The sequence below is a fragment of the Athalia rosae genome, chromosome 6 (assembly GCF_917208135.1).
Source record: "Athalia rosae chromosome 6, iyAthRosa1.1, whole genome shotgun sequence".
Classification (NCBI taxonomy): Eukaryota; Metazoa; Arthropoda; class Insecta; order Hymenoptera; family Athaliidae; genus Athalia; species Athalia rosae.
The window spans coordinates 6,029,607-6,056,596 of NC_064031.1; the positions used below are offsets into that span (position 1 = coordinate 6,029,607).

The window sequence follows — 26,990 nt, forward strand, 5'->3', positions numbered from 1 at the left end:
CGGTATTTTTGTAAAAAAAAAAATCTGAAAAGCTGTCACTACTCCACAGCGTTTGGTAAATTTGTAGTAAAAAGATGACCGCAGATATTTGTCAGAAAAGAATACTAACTAAATAGATGAAAAAGCTTCACTATACTAAACTTTGAGAATGAAATTTTGCCGAAATAATTGGGGCAAATCTGAGAGCGAACAGAATACCATTTGGAGCCCATCAGCCATTCCGCAGTTATGAAACTATAATTTTCGTATCTATCGTATTTTCAGTGCCGAATTCAGATATGACGAGTCATGTACCGCGCACGTGAAAACCCTGTGGGATTTGCATTGGCAGTTTCCAAAAAGTTTTCCCAACTTTTGCGCTCCGCAACACACATGAGAGAGATAAGCTTCTCTATGCACATTCGATTTTCCACTTCCGGGAAAATGTTGATACCCCCCAACCGGTAGATTATATAGAACCAGTTCGATATACATATAGAACCAGCATCAATAGATAATTGGGATGCTAGTCGAATTTGCCGTACAATGTTCTACCCCTGGAACATTTTTCAAAAACATTAATAACAAGCTTCACGTATTTCTGCAGATCGTTTCCAAACTTTCAAGGGATTCTCCGAATTCACTCTCCACGTACTTATAGCTTTCCAATATACGGTAAGAGATCGTGGAATTTTGAGCATGTACACTCGACTGAATCACAAGTGGTGTAGGTAGACTCTACTCAATGGGATTTAAATTGTCACAAAATATCCCTAGAGGGAATTCACAGAAGCGCCACGGCAGAGGTGGAGGCGTAAATGTCCACTAGGGATATTTTTTGCCAACCTAAATCTCATCGCGCAGAGTCTAACTAGGCCACTTCCGATTCAGTCAAGTGTACATATTTCATCGGTTCAAATAAATCGACGTTCGAGGAACTCGTTAGTTCTACGTTTGCATTTTGCATATCTATGTACTCGAAGTGATACGATAAGTACGGCAAATTTCACTTCGATTATCGGAAACGTTGATCGATCCCGAGTCTTTTATACCTCCAACATCTCGGAGGGTGTCAACATCGGTGGTGGGCCGGATTCGAGTCCCGATTTTGCCAAGATATTGGGCTCGCAAGATCATTTCAAACGGGTGCGCGAAGAAAAGAAGCGGTATCTAATCGATGGGGAGAAAAACTTTGGGAGAGAGAAAAAAAAAAAAAAAAAAAGAGAGAAGACGGAGAGTAAAAATACGAAGAAGAGATGTTAGGTGAACTCGAAGCGGGGGATCTTGAATCCAGGTTAGTGGAGGCAGGCTGTAGTATACTTGGACTACAGGATTTGCCCGAGAGAGGCGAAGGCACCGGTACCATCACCAGCGGCGGCGGCGGCGGCGGCGGCAGTAGCAGCCAGTTGGAACGGAAATCCGGGAGGTTCGCGAAGTCGCTGCGTTAGCAATCGATAACGGCGTTTCTACGGGTTCGTCTACGTTTGCGTCTGGTCCTGTAAGCGAGAAACGAGCCATTTTCATTTCCGGTCAGGGAAATTCACGATGGACAATGGACGCTATACGAGCCCCCCGCTTCTTCGATCGCACTATGCTTGTTAACGGCGGACAGAAACATCCCGTATGCGTGCCCGTTATCGAATGTCCTAGTATTACAGATTTCGCTCGTCCCTAGATGTTCGCATTCGGTGAAAAAATTAACGAATCTGGCGCGAAACCACCTGTTCATTTTTTTTTGAATTGCAAGCATACTTTCGGTGCCCGGTAAAAATCTGGACCGCAGCTCAACAAGGTTGATACTTGGTTCGGAACCTTTCTAAATTTCAGGGTCCTTGATATTGAATTTCGCTTTTGAAGATGAAAAAGAATGGAATATTTAAAACACTTTTTCGATCATCCGCCGATTGCAATTTCCCGGCCATAAGATCCGTTGACAAATGTGTGCCATTTTTTCATACCTTTTGTGTCCCGAGGTACTGAAATCCCTATAGGTGATAAAATTTCAAATTCATGTACAACCTTGGCCAAAAATATTAGACAGCCTTATAACTTTGACCAAAGAATCGCTGCCGTCGTAAGGGCGAAGGGTCCTACTGACAATAAATATTAATTATAGACGATGACAATGTCACCTTATCATGTTGATACATTTTCTTTTTATCGTACCCACGCTGATTCCGCGATATCGATAATTCTATAAGATCGCTCATACTTTTAGCCAAGGCTGTACGTTTATGAACAAAGGTAATAGCCCACGCCTATTTGCATATCCGATCTTCGAAAAAATCGTTGATTATTAGTATACGGCATCGGATTTTTGCGAAATTTTTCTTCCTCCCTGCTGAGCCTCGGATATTAATGAATCATAATTTTACAGTGCAAGGGAGCTCGATCTTTAGCCTGTCAACGTCGATAAATATATTCTAAATCGTTTCGATTTTTGAACTTAAAACTTGTAACGAAACTTAAATTCTCACTTGTCGGAATTAATTGATTGATTTTGAGTCTACGTTAATCGATCGATATTGTTATACGTTTGTTTTACGTTCTTCTTTTTTTTACAGTGAAAAAAAGGAGGTGGGACCCATTCGCAATAAGCCGGTCAATTCGAAAGACATATTCACCTATCGATACTCATGAGTAAAAAGTGATGCAATCTCGTTCGACTTAATTTCCATTACAGCTGCGAGCATCGACCCAGGACACGATGGAGTATAAGCCCATAATCCGCAGCGGTATCTGAACAGTCTATTAAAATGACCAATGAATTTGTTCGTTACAAATTCATTCGCAGTGGCTCGCCGCCTGTCAAATATACATACTTCAATATAAATCAGTTTCGGACCACATCGGAGGGCCGGTGCCCACGCTCTTTTACGCGGGGTTCGAGGTGGTCCTCAAAGTTGCCCAATTCATGTGTGATTTACAATTCGAGAACCGACAGTCCTTGGTACGGTCTTGAAGCGCAGGGTCTATTTGTTTTTTTTAAATTCAAAACAATGCGTATTTACTCGGTGGTCGCGTAGCGAAAAGCGAAAGTCGTTTTTGGCTCATTGTCAGTTTTCGAAAAGAAAAAACCGAAAGCTTGCGGTGGGGCAGGTAATGGCGGGCGTCAAGCTCGGGCTGCGCTGTGCTGCGTTATGTTCGATCGATTATTAGGGTGTTCGACACCGTTCGAAATGACGCTAGAATTACCATAACTTACAGACGGAGACTCCGAACCATCGGTTGATTCGAATATTTGGATTATTGGACACTGCAGCTCCGCAAATTCGCTGCGTTAAATCCAAACAAACTTTCGAAAAGATCCATCCTCTTGTTGACGAAATATTGTAATTCAAGACGTACTTACACTTGGACAAATCATCGTTGGATAACTAGTGCACCATCCGAAGTAACTTTGCTATTATTCATTCCATTCAGTTATACGGGATATTTCCGATATTTTACTCCAGTCACAACGATGTCTTACATATGTATATAAACAAAGGTTCCAGCGGTGAACGTTGCGGCTTAATCTTCAATTTCCTCGTCTGTCGTCAGCAGATTCTGCTTCACGTCGCCCACCAGACCCCCACGTCGCGTGGGTGGAAAGATAGAAGAGGGAGGCTTGTTTGTATTTATGCTTTCGTCTCTCGTTCACTTCACTTGACTCGTACATCACCGATTCTTTGTAGCCGGTATCGTTATCGCTTCTAGCGGAGTGTCGAGGACAAGACTGCTCCTCCATTGTCTAATTACTTCGCGATCAACATTGGGCTTACTGAGAAATTTCTCAAGCAACAACCAGAACCCACCTTCGCTTATCGCGAAAAAACAATCAGTTTTCCATCAAAAATAACACGGCGTATTTGCAGGTTATGTGAACTAAAAATCGGAACGGAACGTCATCGTATACTCGGAGTCGCGAACAATTTTCGAGATATCTTCAGCCCCCTGTACGTATATATACCGCTTCTAATTGTGCAAACCCATTTTCATTTCACGTCCCTGTAGACGGTGAGAATTAATTTCACACGAGTGGAGATGGAATTCGAGCCTCCTGATAATTTGACTCCCAACTCCCCGGAATCCATTAACGTACAATAACGGAAGAACGTTACAGATCCAACCGATGATTGTTACCCTCTAGATACCGGAGGAGTGTACCGTCCTTTTTTCCGAAGACAAACGCGTCTTGCACTTTTTACTCCGGGTGTATTTACGAGGGCTGAACCCCGTGCGCCTGATGCAGAATGCGGTTAGTTTCGTTCTTTCCGCCATTTTTTTTTTTTTTTTTTTTTTGTTGTTTTTTTTTTTTGCTCTTTCCTCTCATCGTCGACATTGAACAAGTTGAAGGTTTAAAGATGAAACTTTTATTTCAGTCTAGCTGTTTCACGCGTTGAATATAAATCGTGGAATAATTGGATCGATCCGAATCGCTCGAGGTTAGAAGAAATGCTGGGCGGCTGTAATGGAAAAAATAGAAAACAACCCCTTCACGGGGTATATGCCATTTTCAACGGATACGGTAGTTCCATTTCATTTCATTATTTCCCGGCAGACCGAGTATAACGTGGCGAAAATATAAACGTGCACATATCTATGAATTACAAACCACCCAGTCGATTATACCGTACAGCTTGCCTACATACGTATAGATATGCGCGAATTCTGTATACACACGTATGCGAAAGTGTATAAATAACGGGTACTAGGGATGGGTGAAATGTACACGCAGAGTGTATATGTACATCTTGCATTTCAATTAATTAAATTTTTCACGATGCTGAATATTGAAATTAAACGAATCGGAGGGAAAAGAGAATGCGGAGCTACTAGCGGGAAACGGTGAGTCCGTTCGTTGCTTTTTCTGCTCTCGACAGTGACTAATGTCTCCGAAATTCGGGGCCGGTCATTTTTGTCGTTTATATTACCCGCCAAAAGTCAGGTACTATAGCCGCACTTACCTACCGATTTACATATGAATCCCCTGGGCGCATAAGGTAAACGTTTCGTTTTGTTTGCCCTTGGGTGTGCGCGTGTGTAGGTGTTACGGCCTCTAAGATCCGAGCGGCAAAACAGGTCGGGGTTTTTTTTCGATTTTACGCCCCAGCACCCTTAACCCGGTCCACATAAACTATATCGTCCTGCGGGACCCCGTCGGTGCTGGAGATTCGAGATTTTCATCCTTCGTTTCCACGGAGCAAACACAATTACAAATATCGTTGAGCGATCGATCTCTCTCGGTGCAGGGTAAGTATGGCGTGAGGTCGAAAAATTTTCACCTTAAACTAATAATTTTAATCGAGTCGAGGTTCACTGTATACCTAAGGTTCGAAATTAATTCCGCATCCGAGTCAAGGTTTACTATTGACCCGATTCGATACCTTTCCCAAAAGTTTACTCTTTGAAATTTACACACATTTCCGAGTGTTATTGTGGCAAAAGTTTACCTTTCAAACAAGTTCTATTTGCGGCGTGCAAAAAATTATTCAAAAAATCGTCGAGTTAATTTCGGAATTTATTCCATGGTTTTAGAGATGTCTCGATCTCTGTTTTACCGTCGTTTTGTCGTTCGGACCGGAGATATAGGTAAGACATCGCTAATTCGAGTTAATTACCAACAATAAGGTCGGTCGCAAGGAGTCGGGAACTTTCTAACTCTTCAACTTGACATTTAACTTCTTAACTGGCTACCAACCGACCCTAAAAAAAACCGTATCTATCGTGGAAAGGAGTAAAATATATATCTCAGACGTCCCCGAATTCCCAGGGATATGACCACCGAGAGACTCGGAGATAACCGAAACTTTCATCGTAACGCGATGTGAAGAGGAATCGGAAAATCTTGCAACGATCCAATTTTCGCACGAAATTTAGCTTCGAATACCAAACACGATGCATCCGATAAATAGGAGTCGGTGGGGAAAAATAGGGGACCCCAAAAATTTTTTAGACATTTTTTGAAACGATCGAAAAAAATTGAATTTTTTTTTCATGCTTTCCTCGAATATCCCGTTTTGCCCCACATCCCCCTATTTTTTTTGGGTGATACACCACTAGAGATTTTCAGCAAAGATGACGTACACATTTTTTGACATTGGAGTTCATTTTCAGCCCTGTCAAATCAGACCGAAATCCAACTATCAACTTCGGAAAAATTCAAAGTAAGTTGAGCTTTTGCTTATACGGTTTTTGGGTACGTTTAACCCTTAGACTGCCTCAACGTGACCATTTAGGCAATAATTCTATACAGTAAACAAAATATACCGTTAAGACGGTCGAGCGGTTGAATAAATAAATAAATATAGTCAGCGGATTCGCGTAATAAGGGCAAAATTAGGAACGATTAGATAAAACTTCGATGATCAGAAATATTTAAAGGCAAATCAAATTGCCCATAAAAAATGAATGTCAAAAGCAATAAATATACAGGCAAATGTTGACAAATGCTCGGAATAATGCGAGCAAATAAATACAGCGAATAAATGTTTAGGTAAAATGCGAAGAAAAATGCTTATATTCCAGAAATGTTGTGCGATGTCAGAAATCGGGCATCAGACCGAACATCGGGGTTTGTTTACAATACGAAGATCGTTATCAATCAACAAAAAAGTGTATCAAATAATTGAACATAACTTGGGGGTAGGTTTAGGTAGCGAATACAATTCAAAAGGGCAAAGCCCGGCAAACATTACGATACACTTATCGTACATCACACGAGAAACCGTTGAATTTCTGTCATCACCTGACCCCATGTCTACGCCTAATAGAGACTCCAGATGCAAAGTTGACCCGGAACGCTGTTATACGGCGGCTGCTTTTTTGCCGCCGTAGTAAAAAGGAATGCAAAACGCAAGTACCGGAGTTCGGTGTGATTGCGCGTCGCGGCGCGCGCCTACGCGACTCGCGTTTGCAGGCCATGCGAGGTCTTGTTCGGCTCCCGGAGGGCTCTCAGTTGCAGTCATCTGCGACAGCTCGGCCTGGTTGTACGGCCATCCGCTGGCTCGATCTTCGCAAACTACTTACTCTATCTACTATTCCGCGGAGGGAGCGAACGATATAACTGTCAAACCGGCTGATCGTGAGTGACTCGAGCCCTCGGTCCGCGGCACCTCCTCTCCGCCTCGTACGCGAGCTAATCCGGTGCGTGGACACTTGACTATTACTCCTGTTTCAAACCGCGCCAAACGACACAGATTACAGTGTGAAGAAATTATCGACAGTGACCCGAGACACCACGTGTTCGTTTACCGCGCGTTCGTCGTTACCTCGCTGTTCCCGGATCCCCCGGCAGTTCTGTGTGAAAATTCGAACCGGTTGAGATTCCGGCCGGGAAAAGTCCGTTGTCTTCTCGCTAGCTGAATACAGGTAAGTGACGCGACGCTCGTATCATCGAAACACCGTTTGCGTACGACGATCGGAAATCGTTCGTTGTCGTTGAGGCCGGTTGATTCATTAATTATTATCCGGGGCCGACGGAGGTCTCGACGAGACCGCCGGTCACTTCCGTTCGAGTAAAAAAGAAACGATTTCCGCGTTAGCCGAACACCGAACACGTGCACTTCACCGACCGTAGTCGTCTCTCCGCCGTTATTTACGTTTTCGAGAGGCGCTGCAGTTCGCGGCGACTGTTATACGCACGTGTTTCGCAGGTACATTTTACGCGTTTTCCACCGGTGGTGTACGTGTGTCCGGTACACACGCGTACCGTATGTTCGTACACCGGTGTACACGCCTCGCTATCGCTCAGGGGAGCCAGTCGCTTGTCGCAGGGTCGAGCTTTTAGGGTCCCCCTGGACCGATAAATTTTCAGCTTTAAACAGCGACGCTTCCAAGTGCTCCGTGTCACTTCGAAAAAGTATAGCGCATAAGTCAAAACTGTGGATGGTTCGCGGTCGCTGTATAATAACGCGGAGAATAACCCAGGCGACGATATTTTCGCGTACTCCCTGGAGTCTGAATTGTTTTTTGTTCTTTTTTTTCTTTTGTTCTTCCGACATTGTTTTTCATCGAAAAAATTCTACCACATCAATCTCGACGGTGTAACTTTTCATTTTTTTCAAGGTGTTGGATTTTCCAAGTTCTGACGACACGATATGTGGAAAAGTTGGACAAGTTTTTCTGCAAATAGATATATATATAAAAAACAAAAGTGATCGTGAAACGTTGAAGTGTGGACTTTTTTTTTTTTTTTTTTTTTGAGCAATTGTTGCAAGCACAGCGGTGATTCGCGCCATTTATTAAAGCCGGTTCGTTCGAACAGCTGCTATTTGTAATGGCTGCTCATCAAACCGGAACCACGTGCGGCGCACGTGTTTGCTTGACCGCCTATATTAACCCTGCCGCGTTCAAAACTGCAGCTACGCAGTCCCTGGCATTTTCTCCGAACGCACTCGCGTCAATCGAAAACTTTTCACATGTCTCCCGCTCTCACGTGGAATTGCGATTATTGGATCATCGCAATTATCAAAATTTCTACCGTGTCCGTGAAATAATAAGGTTCATTGTATTTGAGGGTGTGGTGTGTTCATGTTTTCAAGGACACGGTGCGGACGGGTGTTCAAGTCGTTCCTTGATTTGGTCCTTATTCGTACCGCGGAATGAAGAGGCGGCGGGGCGCGAGGGCAATACTCATTAATTGTTAGTTTGACGCGCGGTTCACGTAATACATAGAGCGATGCACTTCACCGGAGAACTCCTCACGGCAGCTCTCCGCATCTTGAATTACACTCGAGTGCAGCTTTGGAACGTATAGTGTACGGAGCATCTGTTTCATTAGTAATCTTGAATTGCATTACACCGATAACTTCCGACGTTATCTCACCGTACGTACGTACATCCGAATCTCGATTCGCACGTTTGAGTTAATTTAGCCGAAAACTCGAATGCGAATTTATCGTGTTTCCCGGTTTCGGAATTTTTATCTCTCCACCTCATCGTTCTAATATTGCTACAGCGGTATAAGCGACGCGAGCATTTCCATCTGGTAGTAATTGTTACCGATCGAAGTGACCCCCAGCGATTCGCTACGAGATGTAACGCAGATATACGGTTACATACCTGCAGTTGGAGAATTAATTTATGCTAATCGAATTAGAACCCTTACGCAGCACATGGGGTTCGAGATAATCGATGGCTGTTTTTGACTTTCACGGACCAACCATCACCATATACCCCTGTATACTGTAATTCGTGACGAATCTTTCTTCGCTCGCGTATAATAGAATTTTTTTTACAGCGATGAGAAGTAGAAAAACCAGCGATATAAACCAGGCAACATTACACATTTCAATTTCTCACACGCCAGACGTTGGTGTAATATTTACATGTACGGGCTACCGACGAGTACACTTTTCCCGGTTCAACACTTGCGCTGGTTTGCGGCTACACGGAACAGTCGGGCCTCCCTCCCTCCCTCCCTCTTTCCGCAACCCTTGGGGAAATTGAAATAAAATTTCTTATTATACCACTGCAAATACAATTCGCCTTATAGTTTGCTCGAGTGCGCGTACCTGTACCAAGTTTATCTATTCTTGCGACTTCTCGACGGTGGAGGATAATACGAGTGCTCCGCGGTGTAGGTATACGCTCTGAGTTAGGTTAGGTACATACGTATGTACACGTAGAAAATGGGAAAAAACGTATCGTACCTACACGGTACAGGTATACGCGTACGGGCCGCCGTACACAATATCGAGGGTCAAGAACCTGCAGAAGTACGGGGTGTGATCCGCAAAAAAGAACCTGCGAATGTGCCGCGCTGTGAAGGCTTGTGTGTATACGTACCGTATAAAAGTAAATAAAATGAAAAACCGATATATCGAAAGTGCATTACTTCCGGTGAAATCTAGTTTCGAAAGAAATATATTATCTAATTTTGAGTTTTCCTGCAGTCGTGGTCGTTAGAATTTCTCGCCAGCACCACCACGAACCGATTTTGATGAAATTTCGAGAGGGGACACTTTTCCCACCGAATACAGATGAGCCAATAAGCTTCCCGACTCCGTCTCACTTCCGCTTTCGCTGGAACGGTAATCGCTGTCTCCGCCATTTCGTTAAATATTTCAACATATTTTCATATTTAAAAAGAGAGACTTGGGACGTTTCGTCTGAAATTTTAAATCCGATACCGAAACCTCTGGTCGTTCGGTTTTGTGGGATACGCCCTTACGGCACAGATTCCACGAAGGTCGGAAGGTTACGATAATTCGCCAGGTTATCACCTGTTTATCCGAACGGGTGGTTCGTTTTTATGCGGATCGTATCATGCGGGAATTTCATTGCATGGACTCGCGATCGCGTTGGTTATGTATTTTGTTTCCTGATGTTTCCCGATGCGCCATCAAAACCCGGAGGTAGGTACAGTTTTCCAGGCGCAGCTGTCGACGTGAACTCGTAAACTCTCTTATTCTCTCCTCTCCGATTCCAAACTCGTTGAAAATCACGAGAAATCGAAACGGCGACGCCGCGCGCTTCACACGATAACATCTGAACCACGCGCGTCGCGAGATTCTACATCACCGCCGGAATTCACGTCCCGAGCTGCGCGCCGCGCTGTAGATTTTTCTCATCTTTTAATTTTCACGCCTAACGAAGTCGTACACAACAGTCGCTGCAATCGGCGAATCAAATCCATCCTCATCTGCACCTACTATACACCACATCCCACATCTCTACGATCTTCTATACCGCTAATTCGAATAATCGTTGCGATAATTTTCAACGTACGACGCGCTACGTGTGCCATTTTGGCTCCGTTCCCCACCCCCTCCCTCCCTCTCGCTCTCTCGCTTTCTCGCTTTCTCCGACACCCTCTCGAGATCTCACCCGCGCGCGGATGAAAACTATGCTTGACACTGTCGAACCTATACTCGCATACGTATGTGTGTGTGTGTGCCGCGTACCATCCCAGTTACACGTCACGTCCTTGTAATATATTCATACACGTCCTGTGCGAAACGGTACGTTCACCATCGGAATACGTCGTTCGATCCTTCGGAATTGAACTCCCATAGCCGCTGCAATTTGAAAGAAATCCGTACGTACGATGGGAAAAATTATCATATACCAGCTATATCGGTGTGAATCAGAGTGCAGAAATTTAGGGTGACGTGTGTGCGGTCAATTTCTACGAAAAAAAAAAAAAAAAAAAGCTGTGCTCCATTATCTTTTCGCTCTCGTTTTTCTTTTTCATTTTTGTTGTTACCTACTATGACAATTAGAGCTGCGGTATTGAATTCTGTCGAAAATGAATTTTCCTAATCACTGCGCAGTGTCCGGTTCAATCGACGATCGGTTTGTCACCCCGGCCTGACAAACTCTCGTGACAATGAACAATCCTCATTTTATTTCTGTTCGAAGGAAGAACCCAGTTTTTCAATTTCCGAGGAAAAAGAAAAAACAATAACAAAATTTGGGGAAAACCGGGTTACCCTCCAAAAAAAGTAACCAAAAAAAAAAAATAGTGATTGTCTTTTGTTGACGTTAACTCAAAAACTATATTCCAGTTTTAATTTTCAATCGTAAATATGTTTTCGGTTAATTCGTTCAAATGGAAAATAAATCGTTACCATGAATATTTATTTGAAATTGAATTGTTCTTTTTCTTTTTTTTTTTTTGATGTTTGAAGTCCTTTTTGATCCTTTTGAAAGAAATTTCACAAAATTTTTCCGGTACCCCATTCTGCCCCACGTTCCCCTGTATCGCCCTTCTCTCCAAAGTACAGTTATGCCGGGAAAAATCACAATGGCGCATCAAAAACGTAAAAAATCGCATTGTAAACTTGACAGTTGGCAACAATGTGTCGGTTTTTAGGGTCACCGACTACGAATCTGATGTTACGTTTTCAAAATGCAAGGTATAGCGCCATCGGATCCGAAAATCTTGGGTGACAGAATTTTTCTTTTTTCAAATTACTGTGTCATTGGTTACAAATTTTAGACCAAATTTCGAAAATTCGAAACGGTGACTTTGGAATATTCGATCTAATTTTCAACTTTATATTATCGCGTGAACTATTTTAGAGGAGATATACAGAAGGATAAAATATTTCGATCGGGAATCTCGAACGGTATAATAGTTCAGGAATAAGAAAAAAAATTCTCAGAGAATTTTCGCAACGTAGCACTATTTCGCAAGAATTTTTTTTCTTCGGTTTCGTTAATTACTGTGCAGCGACTATTCGTGAATCAGCTGTCGTTGAAAATAGCCGATGCTATAGGAACCGTCGGTATTCCAATATAGGTATACCGCACGTCGTACGTAGTACATAACGATCAGTAATCCTCTGCTTCGCCACCCCCTTGGGTAGCATCGCTATTATAGGGTCAACCATTTAATTGGTGCATGCTGGAATTCCCGCGCTCAGAGTCGATGCGGATTACTGTTTAAAGATTTTTCGTTCCTCGGTTTATTTCAATTGATCATCTCGTATATAGTACTGTGTTGACGCGTTGACCTGATTCAATTGTAACGACGCGAGCGCATCGATGTACTTATATGGGGCATTCCACGACGAAACGAAGACGTTTCAACTTACCGGTCTCCGATTGCTTTTAGAATTGTTTTAAACATAGTTTTTCCCAACCAGAACCCACACCCAAGAGTATTTTCCAATCAGAGCTCTCGTCTTTGAATTGTGCATTTTTTTAAATTTACGAAAACCAGAATTTTGATGTTTGTTTTTTCAATGACAACTAATATCTTTAGTTTGATCTCAGAAACCCGAATCAGTCGACCAATTGTAAGTTGAGCTGAAAGATTAGAACCAATCGGGATATCTCAATTATTTCGTTCTGAAAAAAACAAGTCGGCGAATAACTGACCGTTCTAACAATAAATCAAAGATATTATTTGAATATTAATAATTTCAGATCAAACGAAATAATGGTGTTAATTATCGTGAGCTCTCAAATAAACGAATAAATTGTCGGTCACCCTTTCATAATGTATAATAACCCAATACACAAAAACAAAAATTCATTTGGACCTTTTTTTTTTTTTTTTGCAAAATGCGACAGAATTTAATTTTCTGAGTGTATTTTTATCTAATCAACTACTAAATTTTCACATATTTAATTTCTTAAAAGGTTGTATAGAATTTCGCAGGAATATTATTGCAAAGGGATGCCGCTGAACGGATGAACGCAGAGAGTTAATTTATGCAGCGTGAACAAGACTTCTAACAGGTCGTCTGACACCTGCTAACAATAGCAGCAAAAAAGTAACAAATAATAGAATTTCACACCTTATCATCTATTGAAGAGCCATAAATTATTTTTAAATTCCTGGACGTGCCGACGCTCGAAATGCTCAACGCACGTGTCAAAACAGGATCTCGGGAAGTGCGATACAGATATTCTTTTTCATAATTGAGCTACAGCTCGTTACTGATATGCTTACCGAGTGCGAACACCCAATGAAACTTTAAACTCATTTCTACTGCGAGAAATTTAGCGAAGCGGTGCGCCGCAGAGTGGCAGAAATACGAACAAGATCGAGGGCGCTCGAGCGCGGCCCGCTGAAATATGAAATCTCGAGCTACTCAACCCGCACTTACGTTTTCTATCATGTCTCGAGAACGAATGATCGGAATTTGACGATGGAATTGAAACTTTCAAGTCGTGTTTTCGTGGTCATAGTTTTTGTTTATAAATCGTAGCTTTTAGAAATCTTGACTTTTGCCATTAATGAGTGGTCCGGGCATGGATTTTGAGACCCCTCGGAGTCATCGAAAGTTTGATAAAATCGATTGATTTCTCGTATTTTTTTATTAATATAGCGTCGAATTCGTTGACGCTAAAGATGCAATCATTACTTGTCCAGAAAGTTTGTCTCAAACTGAACATCTCAAACCTTATAATTTTTTCGCTAGAATGAGCTGTCATTGAAAAAAACAAACATAAAAATTTTTGTTTTCGTAAAGATTGTGAGTTTCGAAAAATGCATAATTCAAAAATGGGAGCTCTGCCGAGAAAAATGCTATGGGCTGTGGGTTCTGGTTAGAAAAAACTATGTCGAAGAGAATTTCTAAGGCAATCGGAGACCAGTAAGTTGACGCGTCTTCGTTTTGACGCGGAATGCTCCATATATACACACGTACGTACATGTGTACAATACAATTCCCGAGTTCAGGGCTCGGAAAGTGAGTAGAAGAAAAACAGAGATAGGTCATGCACTTTTCCGTCTGTGCATACGCAAGCGTACGTAGAATATCTACGTAAAAGTGGATTTCGAGAAATTTCCAGCCATCGGGATTCACGGCGAGTCGTAAGAAAATCTCTTCTACGTTAGAGGAGGGATCACGTTACCGAGATGCAGCTTCCGATCAATATCGGAAACAAAGCCTTGTCAAATATCTCCGTTATAAATTTTTATGACACGTATGATCCGCCCGTATTGAATCGGCACGTCTTCGAGTTGGATCTCTAATCATCCAATCGAGTATACAAGGCGCAGATTCCACTTCGTCTCCGGAGTTTTCATCGCGCACCGATGTTATTGGAATTTTATTCATTTTGACTTCACGAAACTCCGGACGATGACACTCGACACTATCGTCAATGTTACATCGTCATCGCAATCGTGATCGTTATCAACATCCTCCGGCACATACTGCGTACGCATTTCCGACATTTTGAATGACATCAAACAGCTTAAGGGTTATTTATTTCTTACAGGTATAGTACTGAACATAACATACCTATACATCTAGATGGACTCGGGCTTCGTCCGGAGATTTGACACTGACTCGAGGCCGAAATCGCAACGCACATGGTTGTAGATTTCTATGGGGTTCTTAACCTCTAAACGCCGCCCTCTGGGGTCAATCTGTGGCATCGTGCGCCACGTCGTTCAGAAGTTGTTGCGCTCTATATCAATTCAATGTGTATTCTAACGTAGAGAAGATAATTGTTTCGCGCGTAAGTATTCGTAGATATATGTGTGACAGTTTGATTCGACGTAACCATGAATATGCGGAAGTGCAGTTGATGTTTCATTTAAAAAAAAAAAAAAAAAAAAAAAAAACACACACTCCCGATGACGAACAGTTTGTAGAGGAATGAAAAAAGAAAGAACAAAGAAATTAAGAGGGACTATTTTTTGACATCGTGTCTATAGTTCTTTCCAGTAGTTGTAACAAAAACAATGATTGGTAGTCACGTGATCAACAAACATCAATTACCTCATGTACATACGTGCTCACCTGTGTTAGTGTGTGGGATATACACAGTGCGAAAGAAGTTTGATCGAATCGTGTCACAATCGGCATTAAAATCCCTCTACTCCTCCCCTGTTTTTTCATATGAACATATTTGTTATAAATGGTGTGCAAATCATTCGTCACCTTCAAAGTGCAGTCGGTACTTTGCGCCATTCTTCGTACGTACGTTAGTCACGCACCTCAAAACCGTATCCAAGCCGATGATCATATTTCATGTATAATTTGAGGTGTCGTTTTTTGTCAATTCACGAAACCATTCTCACCGAATTGCTCGTCAACGAATCGAACGATTTTGATTTAATATGCACCGAACGATAACATTTTTATAGCGTTTCAATTCGACGAACCGCTGGCGGTTTCGTCTTGCTTCTTACCCTGAGCCAGAGGTCAAGGGGGGGTGTGGGGGGGGGGATGTTGAAAATCACCGAATCCCTCGATACCGTCAAACCTCGCAAAAAGCGTGGCCAGTGTCTCTCATTTTCGAAACGTCAGGGGTGGTTAGATTCTCGTACGCTACGGCGTGAAGTTAGCTTCATACAACACCGAAGTCGTACAATAGTGGCAACAATATCCAGTGCATGAACCGGCGCGGCGTCCGTTTATTCATCCCGGATCGTTTTCCCCGGAATCGTCGTGAGTTTCACGGAGTGTAGAGAGTTCGCCTGTTGTTCATTGTTCTGAAATGAAACTAAAAATTGGCATCCGTCATTCGCTGGTAGAAAAAATTTTCCTGCATTTTTGTTATTTTCTCTTTCCCATTCAACTCGTCGCTGTGTACCGTCTGAAACTCGCCCAGCGGAGTGAAACGTCCCCTCCGATAAAACGTGTATTTTCGCGATGCTGCGAAACTAAATGAACTTTATTTTTTTTTTTGTTGATTCTCATCCCCGTTAATCTATACATATTTCGATATGAAAATAGGACTAACGACTTGGTCGATCGAACTTCTGTATTTATACGGACACGTCGGTTCTCTATGATTCAGGTTTCAGAGGTCATTCGAATCCTCGATTGTTTCTCGAAACATGAAAGATTAGATTTCGGTGTGAAGTAGTCCAATACTTACCGTAGCTGTCGCGTATCGATAGAAGAGTGCTCTATCGGGTCACCACTCCGTGGATAGCATACTAAAAAAGATATCTATAAACTGTCTCTTTTCCTGTGAGATAAACCCACACGCTGCGTTGTGCTCTCTGCAGCGAGAGTGCAGTATAAGTAGCGGGGAACCATCGTATGGAATGAAGGAATAATAATTTATCCGTCTATAGGGCATTCCGAGTCAATGTGATCAGGTCCCTGATCCTCGCTAGAATTTTTCTACTCCTTCTCTTCTTTCGGCACAATCGGTGGTATGGAAAGTGCAACGTAATTCGTCACCCCAAAAATCGTCACATCGAAGTGCAGGGTGTACACATACCTTAATCATAACTGAAGTAGTTAGTCACTACGCGAAATGATTTAGGTTGGCGCAAAATATCCCTAGTGAAATTTACGTTCAATGGATGCTGTAAATTCCCCTAGGGATATTTTGCGCCAAACTAAATCATATCGCCTAGTGTCTAACAGTTTCAGTTATGATTAAGATATGTGTACGTGTAACCGAATTTCTCGTGAGCAGGATTCCGGTCAAACCGGCGAACCGATTTTGTTGAAATTTGAAGAGGATGCTTGGAAGGAGTATAGGTGTGTCGGCGAGCTTTTCAATCTGATCCCATTTCCGGTTTCCGATCGACAACTGTCAAACCCCTGATCTTCGTATACAGGTATACTTCAACGAATCTAAAGACGCAGATTTTTATAGCGGAGGGAAAAAAATTTTTCGGAATTTTTCTATAAATTTTCCGAACCTCACATACTTTATAAGAAAGGCGGATTTTCTAGGATAAAAAAAAAGATACACGACAAAGGGGGAATAGTTGGGTAGAGGTTAGGAAGAGAATAAAAATAAAATTCGCGACATCTTTTTCGAAGTTCGAAACATCGTCGCGTTGTCTTTTTTTTTGTCTTTTTCTCGACGAGAGAGAGACAGGCCACCGCACCGCGGGGTCGCGTGGATCAACTAGACTCGCCGATAGAATTTCAGAGAGTAAAAAACTCGGCGATAGAAGCCGACGGGGGGGGGGGAGGGAGGAAGTAGGGAGGGGGCGGAAGGGCGAAAAAGAAAGGGGTGGAAGTTACAGATAGGGGAAGCGAAAGGGAAAGCGAGAGCGAAAGGGAGATATGTAGATGGGAAAGGGGCGTGGAGAGGAGCCGGAGACTTGAGATCCTTCGGACCCGCCTGTCTTTTGTTTTAGGTCGCATTTAGTTTCCCTACTTATGACTCCCTTCACGGTGTACAAGGCGAAGAAGAGGACCCGAGGGGGTCTATAAGAGACGATCGCGAACGGGAAGACTTGCAATTTACAGACTGAATAATATAAAATATATATCTCCGGGGTCGCGAATTTCATTCGAGAAGTTTTGTATTTTTTAACGTGCATCTGACAGGTACTTTTTCATTGGCCACGTTTTTCATTTTCTCATATCACTGCCGGTTCTTCCTCCTTCCGCGGCTCCGTACACCCGCGAACATCGCTGTAGTTTCGGCTCGCGCGGCGTGAAAATCTTTTGACTTTTCTCGCCTAGCGGCGGCTGGATTTTTTCACACTTTCTTTCGTATATACTACGTATGCGAGCGCGCGGCGAGCGATCTTATGAGAGAAGATATAATTGCGAGATTCGGCATCGGAGGGATGAGAGAATGGGGTATTTTCTCTTTTTACGAATCTCCCGGAATCTTTCCAAGCCCCTTTCTCCCTTAATATATGTGTAGGTACCTTTCTATCTCGAACGAGCCCAAAACCGCAACTATATCAAAAACTCCCCCCCCGGGTTTTTCTCTTATCCAGCGATCCCCAGAGATCGCATCTTTATAATTTACCTCCCGTTCGCGCACTTTATTATTCTCCCATATCTAATGCGCTTCTAATACGGAATATATGTAACGCTCGGTCATCGACCTCCTTCGTTTGTGCACGACGTGATATACGCGCTTCACCCGCGATGATTTACCATTTCTGGTTAGGGAAAAAAAAAAAAACACCGCGAGCGAAGAAAAACCCTACCGAAAACACGAACATAAATTCGGCTTTCTCACGGGACAATTTTCTCGGATTGCATCTTTGCTTCATTTTTTTCTTTTTTTTTTTTTTCCTTTTTTTTTGCGTCGGAAGTAAAAACCCCCCCGTTCCACGAAGGAAACAGTTGTTACCCACCGAAATCCTATTTTTATTCCTCGCCATTGGCACGATAAGCGGAGTTACGCTGTGCGTAGCGTAGTTCGACCGTCCCGCAGCCGAGGTATGGAATTTAAATCCTCGAGATTTTGCGAAGACGGATTTCGCCGCGGACGAATCGATCCCGACAAAACTAAACCGTCCGCGTGGCGTATGGCGGTGGTATACCTATAGCGACGTATACGGTAGGCCAGTGTGTACGTACCGCACGGCTTGATACGTTCCTAATAAACGGTTTCGCGTTATTTTCTTTTCGTCCGCGCGTACGAGGTTCGACTTAAGGTTAAGCTGACCTGTCGCCTCTTCGAACTTTATTTTTCTTCACCCTCTCGCAATCTAGGAGGAAAAAGTCGATCTTTCTCATTTCCCGCTAACCCGCCGTCCGCGCTGCAACAGTCGAAGGAAAAAACATGACGACGACGAGAAAAAACAAAAAAACAAAAAAAAACAAAACGGGGGAGGAAAAAAAAAGCTCGCGATAAAAATTCACGACTCATCGCTAGTGCAGCGCGTCACTACCGTATACGGCAAATATATGTATGTATTTACATACATACTTGCGTCGTCTCATATCACGTGTACCGTACGTCGCAGCACCTATAACGCTCTGTGTTGTGGTCGAGAAGCTGAAAATGAGTTCCGGTCAAAGCCTCGAGCGCAGCACTTAAAATCCCTCTCCCACCGCGAATGCAGCGGACGAACGGATATCAGCTAACAACCGACCATCCTGTGTCTCGCGCTCGACGTCATATTCATATGCGTTACATTTTACATACTGCCTATGTGTATGTGTGCATACGCGGTACAAGTAAATAAGTATAACGTACGCGCGCCGTGCGATGCATACAGCGCGCGTACAACGTATTCCTTTAACATTTCGGAAAAGGGTATACCGAATAAACGAAGCCAGTTCCGTGATTCTCTCTGCGAAAATCTCTTTGTTCCTTCTTTTTTTTTTCCCCAGTTTTCCTCTCATTTCCAGCTCGCCCGACGTTCCAAAGTCCCGACTCTTCACACTTCGCTACGGTATTTGTTGTTGTTGTCGTCGTCGTCGTCGTCGTCCCCGTTGTTGTTATTGTTGCTGTTCCATGACGTCTCTTTGTATACCTATGTATACATTATATACATATGTATATGTACGCGGGTACGATTGTTTTACCGCGCATTGCTGCAGCGTACGACGACAGCAGCAGCGGCAGCAGCTTTGCCGATGGCCGGAAGAACGAGGATAGAAAAAAAAAAAAAACAAGACGCTTCTTGCTACATGAGGTTGCGCGGAGTCGGTTTCAATCCCACTCTACATACATATTCTCTTAGCCGACTTCGGTGCGCTCGGTACGCTCGTAGTTCAGCCCCGACTTTTCGAGGGTTATTCGACATTTTTTTGTAACTCAGTGATAGAAGATTCTCGAACGCTGCTGCTACTGATTTATCGCGAACGCATATCGAGTGCGCGGGTAACTTATAGGGCAAAAATTCCCGATCGGCTAAACCGCCTCATCTTGGGATCAGCGAAGATCTGCAGCAAAAGTTTCACCGCCGATTGAAACTCCGAGCCAAAATTTATCGAAGGCTCAAAAAACTCTGATCGATGTACGCGAATGAATAAATACTACGTACCTATAAAATGAATGTACGGTCCATGGACCTCGCAGGTTTTTTTTTCCGCTCCGGAAATTTTTGAATAGATATTTTGAAAAATTCACCGCAAAATTCAAGGTCAGGATCAATCTCATTGTGTGGCGAAGTTTTTACTTTGAATGGGGAAAAATAAAAAAGAAGGAAAGAAAGATGGAGACGCAGAAAAAAATTAGGATTTAACCATTTCTTCGTCATCCCGGTAGCCAGTTTTTCGAAACGTCAATTCTCTGTCGCGTTTTGATCAACGCGAATTATTCGTCACAGAGGGTCTGAGAGATTCGGACTCCATAATCCCGGACTCCATATAATCCCTATGTTACTTGAGCAGTAAAACAGTCGTGTTACTGCGACAGAAAATGTTACGTCGACTCACAGTTGTAAAGGTCATAATTAGTCATCGCTGACAACCAATTTCAAGTTCTTTGGTCTCCGATCATCTCTCCAATGGGAATCATATACGATAAGATAAATGCAGCAAGAATATTCGAAAGCTCATTATTTCTGACCAAGAATAATTTGGTTTTTTTTTTCAAATACACCATTCGGAGCATTAATGAGTAAGAAATTTTTCAAAATATCAAAAATACGTCGCCGTCTGTTTGACTTTGGATCGATCCGTAGATAGATCTTATTCTCATGCAACACCCGAATTGAGATGGTGTCCTTTTTATTTATTTTTTCTCCGGTCGAGTTTGGCGTATCGAAAGTGGCCGGTTGTGTTTTCTTTCCGCCCACCCCTTAGGTAAAGATTTTATTGTACACATAACGGTATAATCGATGGGATATATTCGAGTATATTTCTTCTTATGGCCGGTGAAACGGAAACGAAAAAGGAAGGAAACGGTATGAAATTATCTGTGGACCATTCGCGTTGTGTACTGTAACAGGATTTATATCCGGTTCATCGGTTTTTTAGGTAATGACATGTGATAAAAAAAGTGGCACTGTGTTTTTATGATAATGAGAGTGCGAACTGCCTGCCAAATGCTTACTGCTTTTCGACCTATATACGGCTGTTAGTAATTCACTCTCTTATTCCGCACGACTCAACGAGCCTTTTATTTTTTCACGAATGTTAACCACAATGGCGTCCCAATGGCTCCGATGGCTATTACGATGAATAATCAAGTGCCCGACCGTCTCTACTTTTCTTAGAGAAACTTCCCGGGGTCGTACCTCTTCTCGAATGAAATATATACGAGGCTGCGTACGTACGCACAGGAATACAATAGGCCTCGAAAAAATCGGAGGAAAAAATACAACCGAGGCGCCGCGTGATTTCGCTGGGTAAAATTATAAACGAAACAACAAAGAGTGCAAAATCGACGCATACTATACCTCTTTATACTTTTGTCCAGATTGGCGGCTTCCGTCGCCGTTGATGATTCGCGCGAAATTGACGCGCTCGAGAGAGTAATTATTTATTTTTTTAACGCCCTCCGTATTTATTTCATCGTTTATTTATTTCGTCTCCCTACGCGTACGTTTCTCTCCTTCTGTCCTAGATTGCCCGTTTTCTTTCGATTTCTCTCCATCATTGTCTCTTTATCTCGGGGGAACGACCGACAATTTATCGCATCTTCCCCAGGGACCTAATCACTAACCGCGCATACTTCTTTTTCTCTCCTCGAGTTTTGTCTACGCTCGTATATATAGATATATTATACTCACGCGTATATGTGTATGTATACATATATATGTATTGAACGAAACATCCGCACACTTCCAGGACGCTCTCTCTCACTTTCGGCTCCCAGACGATACGATCCCGGGCCCAGCAATTATAACTCCGCGAGCGGAACGCGGAAATTAATAAGCGCGTTTTTCGAAATGCTTTTTTTCTACCCTCACATGGTCCGCAATTATGTTCCTTCGCATCGTATCAATGGAAAATAATTGATCGATGAGAATTGAGCAGAGGAAAAGGTGGTAACAAGGACTCCTAATTTCATAAAAAATTGGTTCAGCAATTCGCATATTTCTGGGAATAATTACTCGTCTTTTTTTTTTTTTGGTTTTGTGGTGCCCTAGCGCGCTCCCCTCGTGGTTTTAAGATATTTTGTCGATCCGACGTTCCGACCAGAGATCGGCAAAAGAAAAAGTTCTCATTTTCCATATTTCCATAAAATTTTTTTCAATTCATGTAATTTATATTGAAAAATTTTCAATTTTATTGGAACTAAAAAAAATTCAATTTGAAAAAGGTTTCATTTCGACTTTAATTGGAAATTTATATTTTTCAATTTTCCATTTTTCAAATAATGAATTTTCAAATTGTGTTTCTTTTTAGTTCCAACAAAATAGAAAATTTTTCAATATCAATCACATGAATAGAAAAAATGGAAATATGGAAAATGAGAACTTTTTTTTTTTTGCCGATCTCTGGTTCCGACGTTCTTCGCGTTGTCGAATACCACGAGAGGTGGAGTCCTTGCACTGCGGCCGTCGTGTCTGAAGAAGAAGAAATTATAATATACATCTGTTACGGCGAATCCCGTGACGTATTATTACGCGACCGCAGCTCAAGCTGCACATCGGCGACGTGTAACACGATTCCGGAATGGGCTTTCGAAGTCTCCCGACAAATCTCCGAGGAGAATTCGTTTTTATTATACACAGTCCGTATACGGATGATGATAATTGACGATAATTAAATCTGATTTAATACCGTCGACGTTAGGTTTCCCTTCGCGAAGGCGCGCTCGTTGAAACCCAAACTACGCTAGATGGTACAGAGTTTTAAAATTTAGGAAATTCTTCGCCAAGACAGAGCTAGAGATTCGCGCGCCAAATTACGTCATCGTACACAATTACCGAATTTCCATGCGATTGTTACTTATGCGATTACGTATCGCCGCCAAGTTTTCGTTTCATTTTCTTTTATTTTTTTTTTTCTTTCCGTAGTGAGATAAAAAATGGAAAACCGTTACAATCTGGGAAAAAACAAAAGAGACTTCGATCGCGAAGAACGAAGAAGTAAAAAGCAAAAAAGTTTGCGATTGTTTCAATTTCGTTGCGCGTTTTAAAAATGTATAAATTTTGGAATGAATTTTTCTACGTCGAGTGAGCGTCGCTGTAATTATGTACGACTACGATGTGAACTACGAGGCGATTGATATTTGTCTGTAAAAATAGTAGAAGAAACTAGATTGCGATAGCGCGTGTGTGTACGGCTGCTATTGCTGCTCCGGCAAGTTCTCGAATCGCGTCGACGACTGCGGCGCCGTCCAGGAAGAAGATTTTGACCCGAAACGCGTTACGCTCTGCGATAGGATAAATATTCATAAACATACACTCGTTGTTATTCTCATACGGAGAGATTATCGAATACGAGTAGCGCGTAAGCGCGCGGCGCCAAATATCTCACTTTTACGTAATTCAGAATTTTCTCACACGTTCATTCAACGTTTCTTTTTGAGAAAAAAAAAAGAAAAAAAAAATGTCGGCAGGACTCTCGGGACCCACATTACCGACGGTGTACCAAAATTGTATATATATAGTTCGGACGGAGGGATGAAGACCTTTATGGGTCCCCTAGAAAAAAAAAATCGGAAGCCATTTAATTTCGCGGTCAGTATACAATATTCCCATCTTTCAATGGGCATTACGATCGCAGAACAAATCATACGATAAATCAGATCGGAAATGGCTCCTACAAGTGCGCGTGTCGTATACAGACACCGTTCACTTGACCGTAGAAAAATATATACTTCAAGTTTAAAGCTTTCCTTATCGAACACGGCGTTTATCGTATTACGTATTACGCGTTGTACGTTACATACGTACGCGTATAATCTGCGATATGGTTTAAAATAGCGCGGCGAGTGAGGATCGGATTCCTCTTGAATGGGTTCATGTGTTCTCGGCGAGTAGATCGGCGCTTGTCTCTTGGTAAATTTTTATTCTATTTTTTTTTTTTTTTTTTTTTTTTTCGAACCGTTCGCGTCGAGTGTTTTTGCCGGCGTTTCGTGGGGGGGCGCGTCGGCCGATAGAAGCGAAGAACGAGACCAGAATCACGTAGGCCAACGAGCGTCGTTATCGAGCAGAGAAGAAGCTGTCGAGCAGCTGAACTTAATTTTCGGCTCGTAGAAATCTCGAGAGCGGAACCTACGGAATCGCTGTTTGGAGCCGAACGGAAAATTAGGGCGAAGACGGACGCCGACGAAGAAATTAAAACAAAGCTCATAAAAAAGGAGAGTATATATAAATAAGAGAGAGGGAATCGGCAACGGTACCTCGGCTGCCGGGAATATGAATGAACGTAGGAACGTGCTCAAAGTGCCGCGAATATATTTAAATATCTAAGGAATAAAATTTAACGCGAAAAAATGAACGGCGTGTAGTAAAAAAATGGGAGAAAAGAAAAAAATGGACGAAAAGTAGCAGGTACTGTATGCGCGCTGCATGGGGTCTGCCCGCGTGTTCTCGGAATACGAAGCAGATGCATTATAAAAATGGCAGTTATACGGAGACGGAACCGGTGCAGTTGAGATTTTTTTAAAGACAGAGAAAAGGAGATGCGGGGATACGGAATGATTCGACGAGCGAAGATTCTTTAATCCGACTTTGACGAGCGTTTATTGACCGCAATACATGTATACGGAAACGATATCGCGCGCGTCGTTTGTCTGGCGGTGCGCCGCGTCTGAAATAAAATCGGTAAAAATGGTCTAAATTGCGAATGCGGAGTGTCGGTGACGTAATGTTGGCAAGCCGGGCACGCGACATTTTTTATTACCGTTTACGGAGGGGTAAACGAGCGAACGAACAGATGCTGAGCCAAGAAATTATTCCAATCCCGGTTCACGAGGTCAGATTAAACTCGATTTACCGTCTCGCAACGGAACCCGAAAGCAGACAACATTCGCAGTTTCCTATTACCGAGTGGCGATACGACCTACGATCCCTTCGACGCTATTTTATTACCTCAGCTTCTTGCGTTTTTCACTTCCGCATCATCTGTGCGGCTTTTCGAAAAGTTTCACAAGATTTTGCAAAGCTTCGGTTTGCGAAATCATCGACCGTTTCTTTCGGAATTTGAAAACCGCTTTTTTTGTTTCCGCCCATTTTTACCCCCATCGGACGATTGCGCGATGCGTCGAAAAAAGAATTTTTCATCACGTCCGTACCTATTGTGAAAATGTCGCCTCGTTCTACTGCAATCCAATTCTATACGCCGGTAACGCTCCCGAAACTTTATTCGTTTGTTTACTAAAATTTACTACGTATATAACAAATATTATATACATGTATATATATATATACACGTGTACACAATCGATCGATTCCCGCCGCGGGATATAAATTTTATACCGCGCGATGCAAAAATATGCCGGATTCGCAATCAGTCACCGCACTCACATTTATTGCATATATAGCTATACGTATGTATTTAGCATGTGATATGTAAATACGTATATCGGGATGGTCATTTTCGAATTTTGATGCCGCCTGTACCAGAATCGTCGGATACAACCCACACGAATTTCATCCAGGTAATATTTGCTTATTGTCAGACATCACAGCTCGATGAATGTAAAACGAATAGGAAATTCGGAATCTATAGGTTAGCGATAGAGTCCCGAGTCGGTCCTCGCATTCAACGTAGGTTATAGTCGTGTAATACTTGGGATTTCACGGTATTAGCTGTACGCCTTTATTATACACACATAGTTCGTGTACCAATCGAGAACTGCAGTGAAGCATAAAGCGAGCGAGCGCATTTTCCTTTCGCGTATTATCCGGAAGACAGGAGAGCGTCGCGGAGCCAGCTGAGAGATAGTTCCTCACCGTCAAAAGTTAGCCCAACTCGATTTCGAACATCCCCGAATTGTTGTCCCGCTCCGCTCTGCCCCCCCCCCCCCCCCCCCTCCCCCCCCCCCCCGTACGTACGGTACAACGTTCCGCGAATGCCAAACGCCGCGTTGTAACTCGACGGGCGTATATTTGCGCACAGTCAACTTCCGAAGATCTATCCGATACTCCGCAAAATCGGAAACGCCCCCACGCGTACCTACGGGATATCCGGACCGTATGTATATACGTATACTCCGTCGTGAGGAAGATTAACATCCGACATCGAAGAAGAATCCCCCCTTGCAGAAACGAGACGAAAAGAAAAAAAAACAAAAAATACTGCAAAACGGAGAGCTTGCAGTCCCCCGCAGGATACTCGAAATCGGTCGGTATAACAGGACTTCGGCCGACTCGGAGGAATTGAATTTCATTCGACGGAATTCCCGGAATTTTCTCATAATCTGACAAAATTTGTTCATTCATTTCAATAGAATATCTGATTTCAAAATCTCGTTACGTTTCAAAAAATGTTAACAGACACTGACGTATGATCTGATAGATTTTGTTGAGAATCGGCAAACAGAAACCAAATCGACATCGAGAGAAATTCGTGATTAGCGATCAAATATTGAACCTTAAACATTTTTTATCATCAGTTATTGTTAGAACGGTCCAACCTCCGTGGACTCGCAATCATGATCGAAACCTTTGAATTCTTCCAACGACAATTTCAGGGTATAAGCGAATGCGAAGTGTATGAAAACAGGGCGGCAGCTCGGTGCTCTTTATTCCGGGAAAGTGTAATAAGGAACAAAATGGCAACCCTCTTAATTGTGACTTTCAACGGATAATTAGTGCAAAAGAAAAGAGAAATGAAGAAAAATATCTCTCGCTTCTTCTCTCAGATCCCAACGACCGTTTCGACGGCACTTTGAAGGCGCCTGCTGCAGGTACACACAGCCTGGCCCTATATATATTTATGAATATATTAACTCCGCGAAAAAGCAGAAGCTCCTTCTCCTTCGCGTCGTTATTGTTGTTATTACTGTTGTTATTATTATTATTATTATTTCGTACGTCGAACTTTGAA

The 26,990-nt window shown here is 42.7% G+C and overlaps 1 protein-coding gene across 3 annotated transcripts in view; it reads left to right on the top strand.

Moving 5' to 3' along the window:
• LOC105693012 (prolyl 4-hydroxylase subunit alpha-1) overlaps window positions 1-26,990 on the top strand; it is an 87,206-nt gene that overhangs the window by 15,583 nt on the left and 44,633 nt on the right. Inside the window, exon 1 of one of the 3 annotated variants that reach the window (XM_012412640.3) lies at window positions 6,825-7,332. The exons of the other annotated variants lie outside the window; for them this stretch is intronic. The gene's annotated coding sequence lies outside the window, so the exon portion shown is untranslated. Of the gene's footprint in view, window positions 1-6,824; window positions 7,333-26,990 lie in introns of those variants that run through there. 3 annotated transcript variants of the gene reach the window in all.